This window comes from Capsicum annuum, chromosome 7 (genome assembly GCF_002878395.1).
Source record: "Capsicum annuum cultivar UCD-10X-F1 chromosome 7, UCD10Xv1.1, whole genome shotgun sequence".
In the NCBI taxonomy this organism is placed as follows: domain Eukaryota; kingdom Viridiplantae; phylum Streptophyta; class Magnoliopsida; order Solanales; family Solanaceae; genus Capsicum; species Capsicum annuum.
In genome coordinates this window covers 1,905,533-1,927,161 of record NC_061117.1, presented here as the reverse complement: position 1 = coordinate 1,927,161, position 21,629 = coordinate 1,905,533, and the positions used below count along the sequence as shown (strand labels likewise).

Sequence of the window (21,629 nt, the reverse complement as noted above, 5' to 3'; positions counted from 1 at the left end):
ACCCATATAGAATCAAACTTCCGGGATGTACGAGGAAAACCAATAACTAAATCCATGTTGATCATGTCCCACTTCCATCTTGGAAGATCAATGCATTGCATATAACCTCTGAGTTTTTGGTGCTCAACTTTAACTCTTTGACAATTTGGACATTCAGCTACAAATTCTGCAATGCTCTTCTTCATGTCATTCCACCAATACATATCTTTCAAATCTTGATATATTTTGGTTGATCCTGGATGAATGGAATACCTTGAAAAATGTGCCTCTGTCATAATCTTCTTTCTTAGCCCGTTTACATTCGGTACACACAATCAGTTTTGGCACTGAAGTACTCCTTCTCGCGTAAGCTCAAATGCCTTGGTCGCACCACTCTGAACGTTCTCCTTAAGCTATAATAAAATAGGAACTGCATATTGCTTCTCTTTCACTTCAGTTACTAATGAAGATTTTGCAGCATTATGTACGATAAGCTCTTTATCTGGAGTTTCAAGAAGGCAAACTCCCAAACTAGCTAACTGGTAAAGATCTTTAATCATCCGTTGCCTTTCTATTGGTGCCATCATAGCCTTACAACTTAACACATCAGCTACCACATTTGCTTTCCCTGGATGGTATAAGATATCAATATCGTAGTCCTTTAATAGTTCAAGCCATCTCCGTTGCCTTCAATTTAGGTCCTTCTGATTAAAAATATATTGCAAGCTCTTATGGTCAGTATATATATCAACATGAACCCTATATAAGTAGTGGTGCCATATCTTTAAAGCAAAAATAACTGCTGCCAGGTCAAGATCGTGTGTAGGATAATTTTTCTCATGTGGCCGCAATTGTCTAGAAGCATATGCTATTACCTTATCCTGTTGCATCAATACACATCCTAAACCAATTCTGGAAGCATCACAATACACTTTATAACCTACCCTTCGGTGCCTTCTGGAAGTACCAACACGGGTGTAGAAATCAACTTGTTCTTTAAATCTTGAAAACTCTTCTCACAAGTATCATTCCATTGGAATTTGGATGCTTTATGGGTTAACTTGGTTAAGGGTGCTGAAATGGAAGAAAAGCCTTCAACAAACCTTCTATAATAACCGGCCAACTCGAGAAAACTACAAATCTCCGTAGGAGGGCCTTGGCCAGCTCTTCACAACTTCTATCTTTTGAGCATCAACCTTTATCCCTTCACTAGATACAATATGACCCAAAAATGCCACCGACTTTAACCAAATCTCACATTTAGAGAACTTTGCATAAAGCTTACAATCACGAAGAGTATGCAATGCCTTTCGTAAGTGATTGGCATGGTCCTCTTCTGATCTAGAATAAACTAGAATATCATCTATAAAAACTATCACAAATACATCCAGGAATGGCTTAAACACCCTATTCATCAAATCCATAAAAGCTGAGGGTTCATTTGTTAGCCCAAATGACATAACTAGAAACTCATAATGACCATACCAAGTGTGGAAAGCTGTCTTGGGTATATCCTTCTCTTTGACCCTCACTTGGTGGTAACCTGACCTCAAATCAATCTTAGAAAAGCACTTGGTGCCCTGCAACTGATCAAATAAATCATCAATTCTCGGGAGAGGATATTTATTCTTAATAGTCACCTAATTCAATTGTCTATAATCAATACACATCCTCAGCGAGCCATCCTTTTTGTGCACAAATAACACTGGTGCTCCCCAGGACATACTGGGCCTTATGAATCCCTTCTCTAGCAAATCTTTCAATTGCTCTTTCAATTCTCATAATTCTGTTGGGGCCATTCTATATGGAGGAATGGAGATTGGTTGGGTTCTTGGTATTACATCAATACCAAACTTTACTTCTTGTTCAGGAGGCAAACCTGGAAGATCTTCAGGAAATATATCAGAAAATTTATTTACCACCGGAACAACGTGAAGAGTTAGTGGCTCCGCTTTTGTATCCCTTACTCTAAATAAATGATATATGTATCCCTTGGAAATCATTCTTCTTGCCTTAAAATAAGAAATAAATCTACCTCTTGGCGTGCCAATTTCACCTTTCCATTCAAAGACTGATTCATTTGGAAAATGGAAATATACCTTTTTTCGTGCAGCAATCAATTATGGCATAACAAGACGCCAAACAGTCCATACCCATTATAACATCAAAATCTACCATTTCTAAATCCAAAAGATCAGCCATCGTATCACGACCATAAACAGTTACTATACAGTTTCGGTAAACCCTTCTAGCTATAATAGATTCCCCAATCGGTGTGGACACTTCAAATGGCTTAACTAATAGTTCGGGTATTCTTTTGAACTTTCCAGCAACCAATGGAGTAACATAAGATAATATAGAATCGGGATCAATTAAGGCATATACATCGAATGAAAAGATAGACAACGTACCCGTAACCACATCTGAGGAAGCCTCTAAATTCTGTCGATTTGCTAGAGCATACATATGATTTTGAGCCCTGCTAGAACTCGTGGCTCCTCTATCACCTCTAACATGACCCATTGGTTGTGCACCCCTTCCTGAATAAGGCATTGATGATGATGATGCAAGAAATGACCCCGTAGGTAGTACCATACCCCCTATGCCCCTTCATGGGCATTCTATCATCATATACCCCGACATACCGCACCAAAAGCAAACATTGGTCCCCAGCCGACATGCGCCCAAATGATACCTTCCACATTTATTACATGTCTCTCGAGGAGGTCTCGATTGGCTTATATTCCCTTGCCTTTGGTACCCCACTATCCGCGTACTCTGACTGTCACTTCTATGCCCAAATTGATTTCCTCTGGACCCTTGGAACTGTGGTGGGGCACTAGCTGCAGAATAGGAAGATAATGGCCTAGGTGGTCTAACAGAAAACTGTGGTCTAAACCCTCCTTGGGATGCCATAAACTGCCCTATAGATCTGGCCCTCTTGGAATATCCTCTTTCTAATTCCTGTGTTCTTCTCCTCTGCCTCTGATCTTCTATTTTCTATGTACTCGCTATGTCCATATCTTTGTTCAAAGCGCCAATAGTACAATCTCTAACCAGATATAGATCCAGCCTATCCACATATTGATGAACTCTGTCATCCATAGTAGCTACAACATTAGGAGCATATATCGACTAGGAATTAAATCGGAGACTGTACTCCCATACGCTCATAATCCCTTGAAGAAGATTTAAAAACTGATCTGCATGGGCCTGATGAATCTCAAATGGAAGATAATGATGAAGAAATGGCTCTTTGAACTCTTTCCAAGTAGCTGGGGTTGCATCAATACCCCTAGATCGTTTCCAGTCCTCGTACCAATATATAGCCTCCCCTTTGAATCTATACACCGCTAACTCCACTGTTTCTCTACCCATTACATGCATAACATCTAAGGCTCTTTGAATTTGATCAATAAAGTCCTGTAGGTCCTCGTTAAGATCTGATCCAGTAAAAGTGGGAGGATCTATCTTAAGAAAATCTTATGTTCGAAGGCTAGCCGCCCTATCTGTACCACTAGGACCCGTGGTAGGAATGGCTTTCCCTTGAGCTTGCCAGCAACTATACGAGTCAAAAGTTGTACTGCATTTCTAAGATCTTGATCAGCAGCATTAATAGGTGGCTCTAGGGATATAGTTCTCCTCCCTCTTATTTCTTCCGGAGTGGAAGAAGTTTCTGATGCATGCTCAGCTGGAGCCTCATTATGATTAGCTGGTATAGTGGGTCACTTACTAGTCCCCTCTCCGGCAGCCACATCTACTTGCTTACCGGTATTCTTATTTCTGGTAACCAGCATCATTACTATAATAAGAGAAAAAAATGGATTCAGTGGTCAACTATGGCTTCGTATACAATATAGGCTATATTGCACGATCTAAGACATGAAGAAAAGAGACAATTCCTAAATGTCCATCGCCTCCTTTTTATAGATACAGTGCACGACACACCGATAAATAAGACTCTACGTAGACATGGCTTTGTAGACTCACTAGGAAAAACTTCTCTGATACCACTTTTGTCGTGCCTCAAATCCTATTGGGGCGGACTGGCACCTGTAACCGAGGAGGCCCGGGAGAACCAGCTCATAACCTTATACTTTCCATGCATACCTCTATGACAACCCAAAATTCGAATAACATCATGCCGCATATAAAAGGAAATTATCATCTTTATAAGCTCGAGCACACATATATATGTATATATAATACTTAGCCATTGGAGCTATCACGTCTATTAACGAAACACCACCTTGACTGTACATTAGGTCTACAAAGCCTCTAGACAATACACAGAGTTTAACTAAGGTTGGTACACACCCCGCCATATAATTAACTTCTATACAATACCAAAAGTGACTAGATATGACACGGAAAGCCTCGAAGCAAACTGGAGCTCACCAAAAGCAGTTGGTTATCTTTGCTCCTACTTGTGCGATATATAAGCTGAGGTACCTGTGCCTACAGCATAAAATGCAGGTCCCCCATGGGGGACGTCAGTACAAAATATGTACTGAGTATGTAAAGCTGTAGATAATCAAATATGATATAGGAGCTCAATAGAAATCAGAAACAAGTGAATAAATCATAATAGGAGTGGACCACACTTACTAGAACTTGTGACAACCTGTACATTGTATTTATTCAATCACTTTACCTTCATTCTTATAATCTTTGTAATTATTACTATACTGTACTGTGACTATTAGGCTGCCTCCAGTACATATCAATTGGGATCGACCCATGATAGGCTTATGCCCCTGGGATACCACCCATAAATGCATACATAGGGATCGACCCATGATAGGCTTATGCCCCTGGGATACCACCCGATAAGAATGAACTTCCATCACTTAGTTCAATTAATCTTTGAGATTGTTATTTTGGTCGCCACCGCATTTTTGATACTTTGAAACAATAATACATCAATAAGAGACATATAAATAGACCATCAATGCAATAACAATGAAGTAAGAACTCATTGAAACATCAATGAAGTATTTTGGAGTCATCAATGCCATAACAATGCAGTAGGAACTTATTGGTATATCAATGAAATGTTTTGGAGTCATTAATAGCACATGGATCTTGTTTGAGTAACCGGATATCTTCTAACATTTATTAGTGCAATAAACATGTAAGATTTGGAAAACAAGTAAGTATTGGAATTTCTTAACATCTTGTAGGGTGGAAATAAGTTCATTGGTAACATAGGACATCATACAAAACCATTATGGATCACATGTTATCGAATAACTTTGGAAACTTTTTTTAATAGAACAATTGTTCACTTTCATGCCAAAGATATGGTATAGAGTATGCTTTACATACCTGACTGTCAACCTTCAATACTAGTCCCAAATGGACTTCCGGTCTTTTTGGATTACTTATCTACAATGAACATATATAGCAATCTAGTATTAGCAACCAAACGTCACAATTCAATTATTTGAATTCACCAAACTAGTGGTTAAGTAGTAAGCCTTAATTACACCATAAAGGGTGTCACCTTAACCCTCTTATACTACAATTACATTCACATGCCATGCGTATTCATACAATATCCTCAAATATCAAGTTTGGATTCATTTATCCTTCCAACCAATCCATTAAACCAAATTGAGACATAGACATAAATAATCATCAATTCAATAGTATATCACCATATCCACCTTCCATAACTCAATTACCATATCCACCTTCCACAATTCAATGCAACCAAACCATGCAAAATAGTCCATAACCCTATTTCCATCACCTTTCAATAACATCCAATACATATAATCCTCTATCACACATATACATATGGAAAAGAACAAAGGCAAACAATATTCATACCTTAGAATTCACTTCTTGATTATTCAATCCTATTTTCACAAATAATAGGTGTCGTTCAAAGCTCTCGAGATGACAAACGCAGTTATCGGATTATTTGGAATTTCTACGGTTGAATCAAAAGTTATTTAAAGGTCAAATTTGGCTAGGGTTTGTTCTTTCTCAATGATTGATGATGAAAATGAGTTTTTGAACTCATATACATGTATATATACACTTATTCCCGTCCATAATATAATAGGAAATGACCAAAATGCCTTTAAAATTTAAATAATGTCAAATCTGTCCTTTGGTGTACTGTTTTGATAAGTTAAAGTAGATCGACCATAACTCTTTGATCCGTTATCGGATTTGGGTGAAATTGGTATCGTTGGAATGATAATTCAAATTTCTTTCATTTCATATAAAGTAGGACACTCAATTCGTCTTGTACAGGGATTTATGGTCGTTTCAAGTTGACCCTAAAAATCTGTTTTGGTAGGCTGAAGTAAAACGAGTATAACTCCTTACTCAGATGTTGGATTTGGATGAAACCAATTGCATTGGAAAGAAGACTCAAAGATGTTTGTTTTCATAGGTCTCAGCTATCCCATTTCATTATATTAAGGGAGTTATGATCATTCAAAGTTGACCCAAAAATTCGGCTGTCCTCAGTAGTTTGTGTGCAGGAAATTTTCCTGCACATTTACTATTCTCAAATATCCCGGCCACCATTTTATAGTTTCAAATATGCTCGATTATATCCGAGACCTATCTGTTTTTGAAAATATTTATATCGTTGGAAATCTTATTCAATAACCTTCGCATGGAACCATCGACGGGCAAATTCCGGTATAAATAAAATAAAAATTTAATTTTGTATAAATAAGACCAATACACGTACTTGAATATGCCAATACACGTACTTGAATACGGGGTATTACATCCCTATGCCATTGACTAGAAGTTGTGAAATACGGTAATGCAATAGAGGGCAGATAGGCCATGAGAGAAGTATAAGCCAGAGTAGTTCGGGTAAAGAAGGACTCTTGGGGGTCTAATTTGCTTTCTATCTGATAGTACCAAAAATAGGAAGGGTTGGTTCTTTCATTCCTTTGACTTTGAGAAGAGAATCGTTGGTTTAACTGACGAACTACGTGGGAAATATGAGTTGAGAGGACAAGAGGATTCGATCTCCACGAAAGGCTAAAGAAAGATAAAAAGGCGAATCATCTTTATTTATATATTATATGCAATTTCTAAATAAGGGTAAATTACAATAACTTAGAATCGAATTTGAAATAAGCTAATAAGCTCTTTCTCGATTCGCCGTATTTCTATCTCTTACTATAAAAAAGAACACTAGATTTTAGTATCTTCACTAACTCGATTCAAGAGCGACTCTAGGGCGTTAAGCTTGGTGAGGTGGGTTCGAAAGACAGAGAGTTGATGAGGAGGCTTTTATAAGAAAAAAGGCATGGTTCTTTCAATTCCGCATTCGGGGAAAGCAGCTTCCGCTAAAAATCATATCGGCTACTCTGACATTAGATATTCTAGTAAAATCATAGGATTGAAAGCCGATTGCTACTTTCTTTCCTTGGGGCATCGCATTCTGGATAACATAATAAAAAGTCTTTATCTACTGTCTTTACCCTGGTCCTCTTATACGCCGAGGGATCATTTACAGGTTCCTTTATAGGTCAGCCCCTACGCTAGCGCTGGTGCTGACTTACTAGATTTTGCTTTCAGGTTCTTTAGTAGTTCTACAAAGGGTTATTAATGGGATGTTATTAATGGGATAAAGTCAAAACCTTGACTCCAACTATTACTAAAATAGATAAGATTATATGAAGGAAGAGAGAGGATTGATCGGGTGAGAAGTCCAATTGATGACTGACCTTTCTATGCTGCCATTGATAGTCTTTTCTAACTTCTTACTAACCTTAAAGCTAACTAGAAGATGAAGTATCTAATGGGTATTAGGGACTAGCCCTTAAAGAAGACTAAAAGAGCCCTCCCAGCAACTAAACAATCAAAAGTGTGCGATCCTCCCCATAGTATAGGCCTAGTATGATTGACATATCAAGTTAAGAGGGCGAGGACCCTATGGAAAATGGATGGGATAAATCCCTAGGGTCGGGAGAATGCTACTCCTGGGCTAGGACTACTATGTCCACCCAAAAGCTCTAATTCTCAGGCTAGTCTGAAAGCAATAAAAGAATAGATTAGCAAGGCTAAGAAAAACAAGTACAAGCATATGTATGCCTTGTTTATAGAATGAATTTCCATCTAACTCATGAGTTTGGACTTTCCTTTCTATCTGCAGACTGCCTAGAGACCTCTTTGAATAATAGAAAAGGAAGCAACACAAAATACCTATGCTATTGTTAGAATTTTCTGAAAGGTAACTATCTCAGTTTCAAAGAGAAATTTATATAGAATCTTTGAAAAAGACTTTCTTTCATAAGAAAGAAAATACTTACTATCTTTGGGATCTGATCCTACACCGCTGCTCAAGACTTTAGTGGATCGACTCTATTACATATGTTAATTCCTAATTCTTATCTCACATTATGAGATAAGTACGCAGTTATTATTGTATTGGCCCAAAAACTCGCTAATTGATCTTTACGGTGCTTCCTCTCTCTCTATCTATTAAAGCTTGCGGGAAGAGCGATGAGCTAAGACACTAATGTTGTGGCGAAGGTTAGACCTCATAAAGTCAGTGAAGCTAAGGTTTCGTATGTGTGATAGAGAAAGGAAAGCGACTCCGTACCGTACTACAATTCTTATTCAATAGATTAATATTACTACAATGTCGTGCCGATGTATCCCTTATGAAATTGAAGATAAGTCTTTTGATTAGGGGGCTGACAACCGAGGATTTTAAGAGAAGTTTCCATATAGGTTATAAAGAGCTATCTTATATCTAATAGGAATAATCCAATTCTTATGACTACTGTGGGAAATAGGGTCCCAAGGCCATCTCTTCAATGATGTAGACAAAGGGTTCCTATCATGTTCAATCTGAGAAGAGAGATGGAGAAGAAGATGTCCTCCTCAAGGGGTCAACGCCGTCGCTCAAAACTAAAGAATCCTCTCACATCGGCACTCACTGCATAAGCTCATAGGGAAAGATAAAAATCTGAAAAAATGTCAAAGAGATCGTCAACTTCGCCTTGGCATGCTTCCATCAGCGCTGAAAAGAGAACTAAGGCAAGGCTGTTGATGTACCACTGTATGGAGGGATCAGAGAGAGTATAAGGACTTTTCTTCACGCTGAGTATGAAATTACGATTTGAGTCTGCTCTAAGACCAGGAAGATTACTTATGACATCAATCAGCTAGGTCTGTCCTATGTCGAATAATTTGTCAATGCATGCTTCCCTAGCTGTGGGGAGAGTTCTTTGAACTCGATTCGCTGTGTGTGATAGAATTGTTTGAAGGAATGGAATCTGAAGCAAAGAATGCCCTGTCTGCTATTGAATAAGAATGGAAAAGCATTAGCAGGGCTGTTAGCCATTGATTCTAAAGCATTTTTGCTTCTAGGCATGTATGTAATAGGCGGCACTGGTCTTTTTCTTTCTTTTGCATTGTCTCATATCGTACAGCAGGAGGTTGAATAGTCTAAGAAGATGGCATAAAATCAAGGCTCTTCTCTTTTAGTAGTTAGCTTTGCTTTCTCCTTAGCCTTAGCCTCTCGTCAAGGGAATCAGCTGTGGGGATCTCTATAGATGCAGCTTTACCGGGGTTAGTGAAACTGTACCCAAAGCCAAGCTCGTGACAAGGAATTTTTGGTCATATCCGTTGGTCTTGCTATTACGGTTTAGGGTGCTCTGGAAAAGATGACTATGTACCTTCCCTTTACTGGTTATTATACCAATTAGTAGAGCAAGTACCTGAGATGAACAAAGAACTAAGTCGAAAGAAATCTAGTTAGTCCTAAAGTCTTGGAAGTGGGTTATGGGGTTGAAAGTGTCGAATCATTGTCATATCGTGTAAGTAGGGTCATCGCCTTATAAGACCTTTGCAAGGAAGGGAAAGAAGGGAGAATAAGAGAAGGTGCCAAGTAGCTGATTGCACATTACTAAGGTAAGGAATAAGACGTTTGAGAAGGGATGCCGAAAAAAGGATACAATTATTTCTGGTGCAAAGTCATTAGTACTAGGGCCTTCGAGTTGGATTCCAACTATAAACAAGTGTAGCGAAGTCACCTCTATTCTCGATTTCTATTGCGACAGAGGGAGGTCTCATAATAGATTCAGTGCTAGTCTTGGGATCAAGGTTTTTTTCCTTTGCTGAATCAGGAATAGCCGACTCCAGGTAATACCAGCTCAAAGGCGATGACTAGTAGATCACTTTTTCCGATATCATATCAGACAGAATAGACCGGGCCAAAGAGAACTAACCTGGAGCATAGGGTCCGAAAGTGAGCAGAAGAAAAGGGAGTGAGTGCACCGCAAGACCAGAGAAGACAACTTGTGAAGTGACCTTCACTCGAGAATGGATTCGATAGGGCCGCGAGAAGCCTTGTTTTTGTCTTTCTCTCGCATCTGGCTAGGTGGGTCAACGCCCTCTCTCAGAACTAAAGGATTCTCGCACATCGGCACTCACTGCATAAGCTCATAGGGAAAGATAAAGATCTAGAAAAAGGTTAAAGAGATCATCAATTTCACCTTGGCATGCTTCCATCAGCGCTGAAAAGAGAACTAAGGCAAGGCTATTGATGTGCCGCTGTATGGAGGGCTCAGAGATAGTATAAGAACTTTCCTTCACGCTAAGTGTGAACTTCCAATTTGAGGCTGCTCTTAGACCAGGAAGATTGGTTATGACATAAATCAGCTAGGTTCGTCCTATGTCAAATAGTTTGTCAATGCATGCTTCCCTAGCTGTGGGGAGAGTTCTTTGAACTCGATTCGCCGTGTGTGATAGAATTGTTTGAAGTATTGGAATGCTAAGTTTATGGAGAATATTGTATTCCCCCAACTGCATAGGAAGTTAGTGAAATCACTCCTAATGCCTTTGGTGTATGGTAAGACTATATACAGCATGTCTGACGATCTCTATCAACAATTAAATGACATTCTATCTAAAGAAGAATGCTTGAGTCTAGCTAGTCTGATAGAAGCTTTATTTAAGTAAAAATATCCTCATATAGTCAAGCTAATGAATTTAATACGCGCTGTAGGATGGGTTATATCAGCTTTGCAGTGCCCTATCTTCTATTCCACTCCTACGTTTACTACGGTTCAGGATTATATGAAAATGAAAGCGGTGAAAATATGGGTATATGATCCCCGCAGCAGTAAAAGGTGCCAGGCTACCCTACGAATTCTGACAAGCAAGCATGATTGAAAAAAGACAACAACTGCGATTTTTGCTAATTTTATACATTAGAAAGATGCGAATATAGCCTTTAATGTGATCAAAGAAGCCAAAAGTTGAGGTTTCCCAATATATACTGTACATGACAACTTCATCACAACCATGCATTATGCTAATGATATGGGGTCACTGTACATAGATAGATTTTATTTGGTCTACACCCAATGGAATATATTAACACTTTTTTAGAGCAAAATTGCTTAATGATAGATCATTATATCAGCGGTCATCCTGAGTTATACGATAATGATCAAATCCCTCAAGATGTGTTGTACATATGATTAAGGGAACTTGGCATGCCTAAAGAATTCATGAAATCAGAACATAAGAGGAAAGCTTGTAATAAGAGTCTTCAGGATATATGCGATGCTTACTCTCATTATATTCTATCTATTCAACATACGGATGAAAAGCCTAAACCTAAAAATGTTCAAGAATCTGAAAATGAGGCCTATATAATTAGATTAAATAAGTTCAAGGATGAATTATCTAAATGAAAGAAATTCAGACATAATTATTGTTTACACTTATGAAAAGATCTAAAACAATAATGAAAAGATCTAAGATAAGAATAAAAAGATCTTATACAACTTGTATTGATACTTTAGCCTTTCCATAATATATAAAGAAAACTAATTATATAGATCCCCATCCTGAGCTTAGAATTGCTTGTACCGAACTTTAGGATGATTTAGTAAGGTGTAAAGACATTAATATGATAGTGTATATTATATTATATCTACAATTCAAGTATGGGTACCCAAAAGAATTGAAATATGGGAAATTTACTATTCATTATAGCATAAAAACATCTAGCAGTATAATCCCATTTGCCATAGCTACTGCTATAACGCTTAGAGAGAGTGGTGAAAATCAAAAAGTGAGAGGTATAGTGGAAGCATATGTTGCCGCGAAGGCTAAGGAATATGGTGATGCAGTGCTAACCAAAATATGTCGTCGAACCTATTACGATGAGAATATCTCGAGTGTAAAGAAGAATATCTCTGAAGAGCAACTAGCTCTGTTGAACGAAGAAAGAATTAATGATGATGCTGTCTATGAACCTATAGCTGTGAGGATGCTATCAAATCATAAAGATAAGTACCTTAAGCATATGACAAAACTAAAAGCTAATTGTAAGGAGAGAAGGGGTTTCATTGTTGCCGATAATGAAACAGTTCTGGTAGAGTTGGATACTATTCAGGGAGAAATCGATAGGTCGAAGATAGAGAAGATCCACATGCCATATGCAGTGGAATTTTTTAGTGGTAGAACCCGGTCGTTCCCCTTCGAAAAAAGTGTGTTGGTAGTATTAAAAGCTATTTCAGTGAAGACTATCTGGTTTTTCTATATGATACTTTCCGTAAAAGGAGCTATAAGATGTTGTCTGACTTTTTCGATCGTGTAGCTGTCGTAGTTCGCAAGAATCCTTCCATTCATACAATCTACTTCTACAACTTATCACGATTTGATGGCTTTCTATTATTGAAATATATAGCTAGTTGTGATAAAAAATACAGCTTCACACCTCTTGTGAGGGATCTCCATATATATGAGATAGTTATCTATTGAGATAAGAAATTGCTATTTCATCTAAGAGATTCTCTCAAGTTTTTACTTGGTAAGCTCGATAACTTAGCCAAAAATCTATGACCACAATTAGGAAGTAAGGGTAATATACCCTATAGTGAATTGACTGAGTCCTATCTTATCCCTAATAGGGAGTCCTTGTTAGAGTATATGAAACAGGATATCCTTTTATTAGGTGGGGTTATGCATAGAGCTCAGGCTCTTTGTTATTCTATGTATTCAATTGATATAGTGAAAAAAAGAACCTTATCAGCGTTTAGTACTTCTTCATTTCATGTTCTAACTCCCAGTAATAGAATGGGAGACCTACACTTGACACTTGCTATCTTGCTTGATGGCTTTCTTTTATATTGGTTTCAGGTTCATACTCTGCTCCCTAATCTAGAAAGATCGTATGTCAATGTTCCCAAGGTAGGAACTTCCACTTTTCTTAGTCAGAGTATGGGCTTGGACTTCGGTTCGGGACTCTGAATCGATCAATCAAATGGGAAAATACCTTTCCTCTTTCGCTTTCTCTCCACTGCTGCTCCCATGGTTTCTCTTCTGGGTTCATTTCATGTCCCCTCCGGTTACTCTGTCCCTGGTATCCCTTTCTTCCCCTTCATCTTCGGGCAAGCGGGTGAACTCATGGCCTATTCCCTATTTGATTCTCTAGGCTAGTGGTCCCTTTTTGTCTGGCCATAAATAGTGAGTGGGACCTCATGTTCGCCGGGTATCCATATTTGCATGGAATTATATCAGTACATTAGTTAGATGAGATGGTAGCTAGCTACCTCGATTCACACCAAGTTCTCTTTATTGGGCATAGAGAAAGCTCCAAGGATTACCCTGGGGTTAGACCACTCTACGGAACCCCTTTTGATAGCTGCTCTGTGCTTGCCGGTATCTTTCATTCTTCCGGCCAAGACCAATTTTGCCTAAGGTCATGATCGAGTCATGACAAGCTAGACTGATGATGCTCTTTCAAGGAAAAAATGCCCTGGATATGAGTATGATTCTTTAGGGTAATACAGCAGATTATCCATGTGCAAATCAAGATGCGGTCCAGTTCGAGCATATCTAGTTTCATATCCATATCTCGCAGATCCTGATTCTTTGATTACATAATCCCTCTCAGCAGGCTGGGTGTTTGTGGAAGCAGTTAACCAGACTGCAACCACAATCGGCCTCTTGGTCACCCCTCCTTGCAGAATTTTACCAAAAGGGTTTATGTGCTCAGATGCACCTAAATTCTTATCATCTATATCCATTTTCCGTAAGGATGGTAAATCCTTAGGACTGATAAGGAGATCATTACCGTGAAGACCACCAAATACCTATTGATCAACCAATATAAAATTGAGAGTTGGAGGACCAAACAACCACCTAGGTGTAGTTTAAAGGTTCCAACCGATGCGATGACGGTTTTAACCACTTTCTCAGCCTTCTCACCACTGACCCTATTTTTAAAAAGAAAAGCACAACTCTCTCAGGTGAATTAAGTCCATTCTTACACCATGAAACCTCAGCGATGATTCCAAATTAGAATCTTTCACACAATAAGGAAAAGACTATACCACCCATATTGCAGTGAGGCTACCCATCATATGATGAGCAATCCGGCTGCATTTGTCTCGTCTCTCCAAAAATTTTCTTAGTTAGACACCCTTGTGATGACCGCCAAAGCTATGCCATCTTTATTCCAACTTCCTCTGTGTTGTCAAGGATCTACACATGCAGAATGTTATAGCTATAGGGTGCCACCCGTAGCCAACCCCTATATGCTTTAGACCCTAATTTTCCTTTGATTTATTTATGGCTTCTTCATAACAAAGAGCTTCCTGATATTTGGTAAATAGGGGCTTTATAGGGGTCCTCTTGTTGTAGGTCTTCAAACTACATTGAGCAAACTAGAACGCTTTCAATTGCTTTCTGTATTTGCTAGTTCAGCATTCTCGATCTTCTTTCCTGCAGGCATGGAAATCAAACTGGAATGACACCTTCCTTTATGTCGACATTCTTTTCCATTCAATCTCTCTTTCCTCCCTAGCTACTATAACTAGAAGTTGCAAAGCTTACTTGAAAACGAATAACATCTATCCAGTAAAAGTATACCACAGTCATAGCTACTTTTCCTATTCCTACCTTGATTGACTTAGCATATTAGTCTAATCTAACCTTATAGACTAAAAGGAAGGAATGAAGGAACTCCAGTCCCGGCAAACTTGGGCTTTGAACATGTGCAGGTTTCCATCCTGATGAGAGACTGCTAGAGGAAGGAGAAGCTTTGGGCAGTAGTCATATATCTTATTCTCAAACTACTACATCATCACATCTCTTCGCTTTCTAAGAAGCTACTTTAGCAACAATGTAGGATTAAGGCTGCACCGTCCGCTCACAAATCCCTTTTCCTTTACTTACTTTCCTGAGTCATCATTTGCTAGTACTAGAGTTGGATGCTTACTTCACTTTTTTTCCTTCTGACTTGAAATTTACTCGCCTATCCGGAATGAGCTACTGAGTTAGAGTACAGGCGCGAAGGCAGGGAGTTACTTTCTCAGTTAGGCAGGAAAGAGCGAAGCAAGGGTGTAGCAGCTTTCACCAGGGAAACTTCCTATTAGGAATAGCTTCCTTTTAGGTTGTGTTATTACAGACCAGACTATTCTAACAGGGCAGGGGAGATGGATAACTAATCTAATATAGTACATCTATGATTATGGAATAGCACAGATAAGATCAGAATGAATGTGTGAAAGATATGGTTCGGGTTCTCTTCTGTTTCGTTCCTTCAATCAAAGAAGAATCCATGCCTAGGGCTAGTGCCAGCGCATAGTCAGAGTCTTCCCTGTATGCCTAACATCCACTCCTTCTAGTCGAGTGCCTTGTGGTGCCTTTAACGATGAGAGAAGGAGATATCGAAGATAATAACTCAAGGGCACTGGCTACTCTATCAACTCAATTTTGTTGCATAACTGAGGATGCCAGTCATCATAGTTTGAAATTGAAATCTTTCGTAGGATCATCTTGTCGATTGGCATTCAGATCCTGGTCATTCATAGATAGTCGGCGCTTTTAGTCATAGGATATCGCCTATTCCTAATAGCCGCAGCTCTGCCCGTTCCCTATTCCATTAAAGAATGAATGGGAATTGGTCTGACAACAGCTCGGTGAAATCTATCTCTTTCCATCTCTATGTTTGGTAAACTTGCTTCCTTTCTTAGTTTTATGAAGCCGACCTTAACAGACATCTCTTCCATTTTTGTAGATGGAAGATCCGGTGAATCAATTCAATTAGATGCCGCTTACCTAGATGTGGTGCTTGTCCCTCGAAGAAAAGGTAAAGAACAAGAAATTGGGGATTCTGAATTTGACTGCACTTTCCTCAGGTCGAACAACTATCGATCCTGACCCGATGAGAAAAGGGTTGAACTCATACTTGCCTTAACCTAATCTACTTGGATCCCATATTCCATTCCATTAAGGCATTCATTCCCTTCATGTATAGGAAGAGTTTAACAAAACATATCTCACTGACACTAGCTGTTCTTTCTACCTAAACTTGCGGCTTCTTTCTTCTATATCAGGAATATAGGTCAAAAGCAATCTTTAACTTGACTTTATCTTCAACAATAAGTTTTAATTATTTAGATAAATAAAAGAAAATGAAAAGAAGATATAAAGCAACGGAGTCGTCATAGTCTGTTTTAACTTCTCTGCAAGGAAGGAACGAGTTGCTTCCCCCTTTCCTTTACCACCAGCTGGAGCATAGTCTTCGTCGGTCTCAAGGTTATCAATAAGACAAGCACAATAACGTGGCTATGAGCTCTTTTCTTACTCAGACCCTAAGTGGGAAGGGTGACAAGACTTTGATGCAGGGTTCGGCATGGTCTTTGAGTACAAGCCTGGGAGGACCAATTTGCTGACGCACTAAGTCGAAGGGCCGAGTTAGCATCCAACAAGTTCAAATTAAAATAGATAGCATCCATGAGGGGCCATCCCCAAACGCATAAGATAGAAAAAGGGCCCTGTAGCCCAGACTCTACTAAAAAATGTAAGCAACTTTAGTTAGAAGTTCTGCTCGAGTGGAATTGTTGTTGGTACTCTCTTTCATATCCTCTTCCTGTTGGTGACTGACCTTTTCCTTTCTATTTAGAAAGTGGAACAAAACTAGCAGCAGATAGGCATTCAGTTAGCTTGAAAACGGGCTCGTAGTTAGAAATCACTTCCTCAACAACTATCTTTAGAATGTCCTATCTCTTTCTTCAATGCTTTAAAACAAGCTAGAAGGCTTCTCTTAAATCAGAAAAATAGGAGTTCTAGTAGTTTCAGCTATTCGATTCGAATGAGTGCCCTCACTTTCTTTCCTTACTACGATATGCCCAAAAAAAAAAGAGAAAAAAAGTGCAACATATCAAAGAGCGATGACACAAATTACCAGTGACCTCCTACATAACATGTGCGATCCTTACATTGATGATTTGGTAGTCTTTTCAAAAGAAAGAACCGACCACATCAAAAATTTACGTAAAGTCTTCAAAAGGTTAAGAAAACATCAATTGAAGATGAACCAGAAAAAATGTACATTCGGGATCGGGTGGAGGCCTTAAATCAATAGGGCAATAGCATAACTATTATTGACCTGACCCCTATTACATTACTTAAGCCTACTCTTTCTTCAAGATACGAAATAAGCAGCCAAAAATGGCTGTCCTTATTGTATTTTAGATGGAGTCATCTACAGGGCTAAGAATCATACCTTTACTTAGAGAGGAGTAGCAGTACCACACTTTTCCGTGCTTGTAGGTTGACTCACCTATGCATCCTGACTAAGGTCTCACAAACGTGCACTTCCCTTATGCATCCAATTGCTTCACTAATGCGAATAGGTTATACAGAAGGGTAGGTTGGTTATATACTCTTATGTGCCTTCCTTCTTCGAACCTTTTGGTATGTATTACCCCCTAAATATAGATCAGATCCACCAGACAAGAAACTCAATTTTGCACTGCTGCTGAGTCGTCAGACTTATCCACCAAGGGATTCATGGAATTTTTGTGGATTGCGTTGGGAGAAATCTACTAAAGCTAGGCAGATAGATAGACTCCTTTCCCGCTGCTAAGGGAGAGCAAGAAATAAAATCAAATGATTGTTTTTTAACCAGCGCCCTTTTTTGGGTATGTAGGTACTAAGAGTCCTCTCACTACCAACCAGAAGACATCATCTGGCTGGGTCTTGTCGATATCAACAACAAAGAAGAAACAACCATAAACAGCAACTAACTGTGGCTCTTAGCCTAGACAACGTCCTAGGCGTAGGGGAGATCAGAGCAAGAGGGAATACCTAGACGATGTTTTTCTTCCTGGGCTGCAGTAAGTAGATTGAGAGGTCGTTCCGCCCCTTGTCCCCAAATATGGGGAATATGTTCTCAAAAAATCTTGCTCCAATCTGACCTAGCTGGCGAGCGATCCCAGTTCACGACAGAGAATAAAAAAGCAAGCGAGCGTACTTTTGTTCACTTTTTCTCCACTAAGCATGAAAGTTTAAGGATAACTGTAGGTCGGTGGCTACCTAAGGAAACTCCGATTGGATCTGCCCCCCGGCTGGAAGGAATCTACCCATCCCGATCACAAGGAAAGGTTCACTATGATGAGGGGTACTTTTTTTCCCTTAAGGAAAAAATGAAATGCGTAGGGGACCGTCCTTTTGTTGTGGCATGCTCCTCAGATTTATGGATTCGCAGGGGGCCTCAGGCCCTACTTAGTTGACTGACAATGACAAAGGCTTACGAAACTAAGTAGGGCTTTTCCCTTTTTGTTTGAATAACCCATTCTCATTATCTTTAATAAGTAAAGTAGGAAAACCTATAGGTCCTTAGTAGCCGGTTAAAATAAAGCGAATCTTTCCATTTTTCTTATAGTTTCTATCATATAATAATAAGAAATTTCTTTATATTTATTATTATTATATATAGGCCAGCTTGACAAGAAGCCCTTCCTCTTGATCTGAGGTGCAAAGAGAAAGATTTATTTTTTATGACTTCCACTTCTTAATCTCGGCCCAGAAAAGTGACCGACCAGGGTAGGGCCATATTGATAAATGAAAGAAAGGGTTTATGAGCCCTAGCCCTGTAAGCCTACACCTGTGTAGAGTAGATCATTAACCACCTGCCGCAGAAACCCATTTTGAACCTATTGGTCCTAGTATCATAGGCGACTGAACGACCACCCCTTAATTACTAGACCAACCTGCTATAATAATTCCATAAACACCTAGCGAAGATATGCCAAACAAATAAAGTAGCCCTATGTTCGGATTTGAAAATAACATACCATAATCAAAAGGTACAACGGCCCGAGCGACCAGACTTAACATAAATGTAGCCACTGGAGCCATTCTACTTGGTGAAATAGGTTCTTTTAGAATCAATTTCAAACTATCTACTAGAGGTTGTAACAATCCGAATGATCCCACTTCATCAGGACCCTTTCGACGTTGCACAAAAGCTATTACTTTACGTTCAGCTAGCACTAAAAAGGCTACTCCTAGTAGAAGTGGTAGGATTATTCCAATTATTTCAGCTGGAACAGCTATGTTTATTTTTTTTTATATTCACTCATGATCTGGCCTGGTCGACCCAATCATGATATTGAAGGAGGGGACCTTTTCTCGAAAAAAAAATTCTCGCAACTATGAAAACCACAATAGAAGCATCCTTTTTCCATTCATTCTTTCTAATAAAAATAATTTAGCCTAGACCACGACCCCTTAGCGGAAGCTCACAGTTACGCAAGGCCGATAAAACTCGTTTATACGGGGGCTCATGTGCAGTCCAATGGTCTCCATTATGTGGAGATAGGCGGCATAGGTATTCTCTTTTTGAAGCTTTCCATGAGGATAAAATATGAATCCACGGATCTTCTCTCTATTGTTTAAAACATATTCTTCGAACAGACCATCGGATAAAAGGGTAATTCCACCTTTTTTTCGATCAAAAGTTATTGCCCTAGAATCGAATCGATTTTAGATAAGGGGAGGTTTTCCACCCCTAAGTAGAAGGCGAGGGGCTCATTAAGTTCCTGACGCCGTAGGGGGTCCTGGAGTAAAGGGTGGAAAACCTCTGCTCCCATATCAACCGCTGCTGTGGTGAGGGTAAGAGGAGGCTCTTCGGGGGGATGGGCGTCATTTTGATTGACACTTAGAAATGAGTGGGAAGCTCCCCAACCATCAAGGGCTTCCATCCATGTTGAAATTTCTTTCCTCGGGGAAACCACAAAAATCGGCTTCATTTTCGCCCAACTATGAGGTATATCAGCAGATGTTACAATAAAATGTATATGGCTCTTTGCTGGTAGAACCACTCTATTGTCGAATTCTAATAAACGTGATTGACCCAATTCTAGATCAGAAAAGGTTGTATTAAAGTTTTGATCGGTTAATAACATGGTAATTTCCCCTGCTAGTACCGAAAGTGATAATAAAAGTGGAAATGTTGTCACTAGAATGGACCACACAAATTGAGGTGATCTATGCATAGTCATTCCAGGTACACGCATGTTGAAGATAGTCGTTATAAAATTAATAGAACTTAAAATGGATGAAACACCAGATAGATGAAGACTAGAAATTGGTAATTCAACTGTTCTTCCAGCATGGCTGGTAATACCACTTAAGGGCGGATAAACCATCCACCCAATGCCGTTACCCACTTCTTCTAAGGCTGAGCTTAATAAGAGCAAGAGACTTGGAGGAAACAACCAGAATGAAATATTATTTAATCATGGAAATGCCATGTCAGGCGTACCTATCAGAATCAGAACAGACCAATTACCAGATCCACCTATCATCGCCGGCATAACCATAAAAAAGATCATTAAAAAGGTGTGAGCCGTTATTAAAACATTATAAAGTTGATGATTCCCACCAAGAATTTGATCACCGGGTCGTGCTAATTCCATATGAATTAGTACTGATAAGCATGTGCTCATCACTCCAGCAATGGCACCAAAGATAAAATAAAAAGTCCCTATATCCTTGTGGTTAGTGGAGAACAGCCATTGGACCGAATTTTTCATAAAATTGAGATTATTTCATTTCCTTCCTTATCATCGAGGGGCATGCGGGGCTTATTTATTGAAAAAGGGGGAGTGAGGAGGGATTTTTGGCAAACCAAGACTGATTAGCTCGCCTAAGGCTCGTAGCAGAAGAATTCCTCATCTACGAGCTATTGGGGATCTATTCTCAGAAAGGAATGAAAGGACTAACTTTCCTTACCTAATAACATCTTAATCTACGATCTATGAATAAGAAATAGGAGCATCTAGCTGAGTAGCAGTCAGTAGGCTTAGAAGAAGTCAAAGGAGAATATCTCTTTGCCCCATTCTTCAGTCAATGCTTTGGCCTTCGTCTCTATGGGCTTTGAATTTAGATAGATCCAGCGGGCCTTCTTGCATGGACTTGGGCTTGCTTACTGGCTTCGCTGAGGATGGGATTCCTTACCTGATGAGTCTGGCTAGGATATTAGGTACCTTTGGTCTAGGCTTTCTCAGGCCTATCCAAAAGTCTGAAGTTCTATCCACAGAAGGTCTAATTCTGAGTCGAAGCTCTATTTATTGCCCTATTCCCTTTCCTGACCAAAGTCACTAAGGAGGGGTTGGGGTGGACTGTAATTCGTCTGAGCTTAGTCTTCTCTTCTGAGACGATTGGAGGCTGGGGAAAGGGCACTTATTGAAGAAGGTCCTGCCATCCTATGGGGTGAAGAAAGAAAAGATAGGATCCCACAATAGCTAAAAGTTGCCATCAGCGCTGTTGCACGAGTACTACGACAAACCCGTACCATGAGTACACTAACAAGAGAGGAACTACAAGCAGAAAGACTCACTTTCCTA

The 21,629-nt window shown here is 39.3% G+C and overlaps 1 pseudogene; it reads left to right on the top strand.

The window, feature by feature from the left end:
* The first annotated feature begins 14,162 nt into the window (after positions 1-14,162).
* On the top strand, positions 14,163-18,620 carry LOC107854217 (annotated as a pseudogene).
* The last annotated feature ends 3,009 nt before the right edge of the window (positions 18,621-21,629 follow it).